The sequence below is a fragment of the Macadamia integrifolia genome, chromosome 6 (genome assembly GCF_013358625.1).
Source record: "Macadamia integrifolia cultivar HAES 741 chromosome 6, SCU_Mint_v3, whole genome shotgun sequence".
Classification (NCBI taxonomy): Eukaryota; Viridiplantae; Streptophyta; class Magnoliopsida; order Proteales; family Proteaceae; genus Macadamia; species Macadamia integrifolia.
In genome coordinates this window covers 25,692,067-25,698,372 of record NC_056562.1, presented here as the reverse complement: position 1 = coordinate 25,698,372, position 6,306 = coordinate 25,692,067, and positions in this window count along the sequence as shown.

The following is a 6,306-nucleotide window of genomic DNA, read 5'->3' as shown; positions in this document are numbered from 1 at the left end:
GAATTGTCAAAATTAAATCAATCCCTCAATGTTGCTCGAGAACAAATCGAAGGCCTCAATCAAGGGATTCTCTCTTGACCATGGCTGAAGGGAAACTCAGTCAATATAGTTACAACTCACCTTTTCATCTCACATTTAAGTCCAAAGAAATCAACAGGTGCACTGCATCTTTAGCAAAGAAACAAATTTTACATAATATTTAGTTTCACCAAATATGTTAGTCTCGCAACACTTAGAGACTCCTTCCCCTTCCCCAGCCCCACCCCCACCCCCAGCCCACCTTAAAAAAAAGATCCAGGTTTTACACATAACTATATAAGTTCCCAGTTATTCTTTTCAACCATTGGATGGAAGGAGAGCAGAAGTGTAATAACACACCCACCTAAAGATTGAAAGCACGATCGTATATGCACACAACCGTGCATATAAACTATTGTCAAAAAAATACAGAAGGTAACATAGAAACTCTTTATATTTGTGGAAAAGAAAAAGGTGGTTGGAGAGGGGTGGGGGGTCCAACCTGTAACTCAATATGCAATATTCTCAATCAACAATGCTTAAAAACCAAATATTCACTTTGGCCGCTCTTCCATTCTTATAAGGCAAGGCATGTTGGACGTGGACATTCTTTTATTCCCCTCAATACATATTATTCCTTTTTGACTCTCTCTCTCTCTCTCTCTCTCTCTCATCGTGTGTGGAAGTGGATGTGGATGGTGAGCTAATAGCAAATAGCAGCAATACGTCCCCATCGTGAAGGATTTGTGGGGTTGGTAGGTAATGAACATTTTGGTAGGAGAGATTTGATGAACATTCCAGTAATGATATATAGAGAGAGAGAGAGAGAGAGAGAGAGAGAGAGAGAGATTGGGAATGGATCAATCTCAGTCTCATCTTATACCATACGGCCACCACATATATCACAAAGCAAGCACTTCACTGGGCATTGCTCTTCTTCGATCTTCATTTCTCCATAATAAAAAGGTCAAGTTGTGTGGGCCCGTTTGATGGTTACTTGCCCTTGCTATTTTTTTAGTTATTTATTTTTTATCAAAATGATTTGGTCAATTCAAAAGTGGAATAATGGACGATCTCTCTCTCTCTAGCTTTTGTGCGTGTACGTGGTGGTTGGCTATACAAGTCGTAAGTGGATCTATGCTGAGCTCATGCGATCTACAGGTCAAAACCCGGCCGAGTCAGTCATGAGTACTGAAATCGTATCGGTATCGTGGGTACTCAATATCGATATCGTAATGGTGATAAAGGTACAAAAAATGGTAAAGTGGTTCAAAAAATAGAGGTATCAATATTTTGAAAAATAAAAATAAGTAATGATTTGGAATTGATGACATAAATATGTAGGTAATAATTACAAAAGGTTGAGATGAATTCAAATTTTACTGGTACCGTTTGATAATGTTTATGCTATTTTTGTATCTAGAAACAACAGAAATGGCTTTCCACGTTTTCAGAAATAGAAACGGATTTTTTGGTGTTTGATAAACTTATTTCTCGAGACGTTTTTTGTAAAAATAATACCACTAAAAAACCCAATAGTATCATCGGATGCCCAAAAGGGAGAGAGGGTTTGGTTGCTTCTTTTTAGCTTTAAATAGTTGAGAGATTTATCAGGCACAACAATCTTTTTTTTTTCTCTCATATTCGTTTATAGAAACGACGAAACAAGTCAGATTTGTTTTGTCAAAGTCGTTTCTAGAATTATAAATAGGCATAAATTTTGATTTATGTTTTTATAAACGGGTGAAACAGAACAACTTTATCAAACGTTTTTTAAGTTGTTTCTCCATTTTTTGAAACAAGAAAAAACAGAAACGACAGAAACTGAATGTTGTCAAACGGTGCCTAAATTGTTCTTCGGAAAGTCAAAAACTATGAGAGAGAGAGATGAATATATTACCTCAATTGTGTGTATTAAATGTTGATTATGATACTTAATTTATTTATTTATTTATTTTTTAAATCTCAGATATATCTATACATATGTGATACATACTTTGGCATATGCATTATTTAAGGATAGAGCTCAACTCAAGGCCTCAACCCTCGCTCGGCCCAGCTCCACCCAAGCTAGGGCGTGGAAATGCCAACCCTAGCCCGGCCCATGCTTTTTGGGTGGCTCAGGCTTGCCAAGCCAAACTTACACCCCTAATCATAGTTAGGGTTGCACCCCAGCCGACGGGTCTTCAGATCCTAAGCAGCGTCATGAATGTTAATGAGTTTTCATCATTGTTATTGACACCACCTCAACTAAATGTGGTAGGTTCTTATGATGGAGGATTTTATATCTATCTCATTAGTTAAATTTTAGCTTAAAATGAATCTTTTATATGAGTAAAAAGTTTATCCATAGTCAAGGAAAAATTACAATAAATTTTTTTATTTACAATAATGCTATTAACCCTTGTAACCTAACCCAATTTTTAAGGTGGTATAAGGTAACCAAACCCAATTTCATGAAGGATTTTATGGCCTATTGCATGCTTTTTGATTGAAAACGTATTTTGTATGGATTTGTCAAGGATAAAAATTATATTTGTATAATATGAGATCTCTAACACTACAAGTAACCTTTTTTTTTTTTTGATAAAACAAATGTAATTTGTAATAATCTTCTAATAACGTAATAAAAAAAAAAAAAACAATATTGTATAACAATAGCAGATTTATTTTGGTATCATGTTCTTACTATTCATAATAATCCAAGATCAGAATATATATAATATATATATATATATATATTTTTTATAGTAGACATAATAACAAATACAGTGCAACTATTGACATTGTAAGGTTACACACGGTATTAATAATAATATTAATATTAGAAATAATGACAACAATATAAAATATTATTAGTAATACTAGTGGTGATAATAATAATGAATGTATGGACTATTATATAACTAATAGTTATATAATATCATGAGCATGAAGAAAGGAAAGCAATATATGCATATAGACAGAGAAAGTAGTTACGACACTCCATCTTCTACCCTGAGGTATATAATTAGGTACTAGATCAAAATTTAATTTTGATTTTGTTTTTTTAGTAGTTGAAAATACAAGGTATGGCAATACATGTATATGTGGTAGGATTTATAGTTGAGGTAATCAAATAAATTGTATATGTGGCCAACAAAGCGAATCACCGCTTCTTCATTAAAAGAAAAAAAAAAAAAATCATGTTGCTCTATGTCAAAAGTTGTCAAGACGAAACTTCTTGCTTAGGCCATGTAAAGAATATTTCTCCTCTTGTTTTATTGTTAATTTGTATTTTTTTAACTATTATAACAACCATTCATAATAAATATATTTATGATAATTAATCAAAACTATGGCAAATGCAAATAACATCATAGAACCAACAAATAATAAAATAATATATTCATGATAATTAGTCAAAACTGGAAATAACAATACAAAAGTAACGAAGGCTAATTAAGGTTGCGTATGGTTGCAAGGGAAATGGGAAAGGGAAGAGAAGGGGAGGGAAGGGAAGGGAGGAAATTTTTTTTCCCCTTTTGAGTTGTTTGGTTGTAACAGAAATGAAGTTAAATTAATTTACCAGAGTTGTTTGGTTGGATGTAAAATAAATGTAAAATTTTAAAAAACTTGCAAGCCAACCAAACTTGCTAAATTGTAATCAGTTACACCCCTTGTTATTAGGCGGGAGTGTAAAATGTGATATTATTTAACCGTCTTACAACTCTTGTTATTAGGCAGTAGCAGGGGTAAGGCTGCATACAAACCCTGCAGTAGCGGGAGTCTTGTGTACTCAGTTGTTATTTTATATACTTACTAGTAGTAGCAGAAATATAAAACCTACATTTAAAACCTGATATATAAATTTTGACCAATTCTGATTAACTTTAGTCTCTATTTCATCTGGGTCTCTTCCAATTTAAAACCTGATATATAAATTTTGACCAATGATGATAACGGCTTCAAGAATATCTCCAAATTGTTCAAAGTGTCTCCTCGTATCTTCAGTATGAGTTTCCCAAGCTAAACCCCCAGTAAACACCTTCATATAAGTTGTGTCTCCAAATGGGGACTTGTACTGTTGGAAAGCCATGGCAGATATAGTCTATCTATCCAGCCCAGCTGAAATCCTCCTTACCTAGATCGTTAGAACTGCCAAATGGGTTTCTCTCTTCAACCTCCTTTTCTTGTTCTCTTCGTCTTCTATAATTGAATCTCCTTCCATTCCTTTAGTAGAGCATAGGAAGCATCGAGAAAGAGGAAAACAATTCAATTCTCTCAGAGAGTAATTACAAGGGATTGAAATTGGAAGGAAAGGGATGGTGAAGATCTCTCTCTGTCTCTCTATGGACTGCTTCTCTTAGCCTCTCCTTCCTTCTCCGATAGCTGCAAACTTTTATTTGCTGTATAAGAGAGAGAGAGAGAGAGAGAGAGAGAGAGAGAGAGAGAGAGAGAGAGAGTAGGGTTTTATTTTTACTTCCTATTTTGGTGGGGAAATAAGAATGGAAATTTGAATGGATATGTGAACTTTTTTTTACATATAAAATATATTTTCCTTGCAATCAAACATCTAAAATTCATTTCCTCTGGGAAAACAAAATTCCACTTTACATCAAAAATTTGCATTCCCTTCACAACCAAACGAAGCCTAGAAGAATGTAATATTGAATAAAAAAAAAATGTAATAATTGTTTAGTTCACCATTTTTGTTACAAACAAGATATACCCTTTAAAATATTGGATCAGTGCCATATATCTAGGGTCCGTTTGATAACATTTATGCCGTTTATGTTTCAAGAAACGGCAGAAACATAAATTTCCGTTTCTAGAAACAGAAACGGAATTGAAGGTATTTGATAAATCATGTTTTTAGAAGTCGATAGTAACCAATGAAAAAATGGCCACAAGTCGTTTCCAGAAACGGCAAAACAAGTTGAACTTGTTTCGCCTGGGTCGTTTCTTGAACCATAAATAAGTACAAATTTCTATTTCTATTTCTGAAAATAAGTGAAACGAAACAGTTTTATCAAACGCTTTTTACTCCGTTTCTGCTGTTTCTGAAAACAGAAAAGGCAGAAACGCGTTTCTTGAAACGTTATAAAACGGGCCCCTAGTCTTTATATAGATCAACCAATCAATCTGATTCAACAAAAAAAAAAAAAAATGGTTCTTATAATTGTTCGGACAATGAGTTATTTATTTATGCAAATCCAACAATGTCCAATTTTATTCATCCTCGAGAAGCAAAAAGTTTTTTTACAAGAAAGATAAAATCTTCAATAGAAGAGAAATCCCATAACCCCATTTATGGAAAATACAAAGCCTGCCTAGTAATATAGTGAACTGTAACATATGTATCTATACTAACATACATTTAAGGACCGAGTTTTCCAGAGGCCACGGTGAATTCAATCAGCACGTGGCCTTGCGACCCTAGGATATAGGAGGGAGAGAGGGAGTCATAGCTAGGCTGTCTCCTCATTCAGCCACCAGTGCATAAAAACTTCGTCCAAAATTTATCAAGAATTTAACCCTAATTATACCATGAGTTTTTGGATTGGACTTTCATTGCCTAAATAAATTCTCATAATTTTAATGTTAAACTATAACGACTATAATTTAGTAAGAACATGGGTAGATACTATAGGCATACATGATTCTTGTATTGGTATCTTTGGGGGCATTTGCATCTTGTATTACAAGGGTGTGTTTGTTTAAATTAAAATCTCATCTCTTACTTTTTATTCATGACAACATACCATGTTCATTTCCAACCATTACCTTACTATGACCCAAAACTATGAAACTTTTAGGTGAGAGGTCTAATTTCTTATGTATTTATGATTAATAAAGAAAGTGTCAGCTACCACCGTTAGTAAGAGCTTTGTTTGGGGGAGGTATATTAGGGTCTTTTTGGGGGGAGTATTATATTAAATGGTGGAGGTTATAGGGTAGGTTGTATGGTTTTAATTCATCTATTTGACATAAATTCACGTACCCACGTTTTATTGTTTGGATTCTCAAGATCCAAACAGACACTTAAGTCCAAACATTCAGTTTTAAACTTACAACCGTTGAAGTAACGGTCATGATGAGGTGATAAGGCAAACGTCAACTCTGTAATGTGGTCCCACCATCCACCGTCCATCAGTTAACGTTCGTTTTAATCAATTCAATAAATAAATAAATAAAATAGGATTTTTAATCTCTAGGGACACAACTGGTAATTCAATGAAAGATAAGCTATTATCCATCATTTAATTATGAGTTTACTACCCTGCTACACGCGGAAGCATTAAGTTA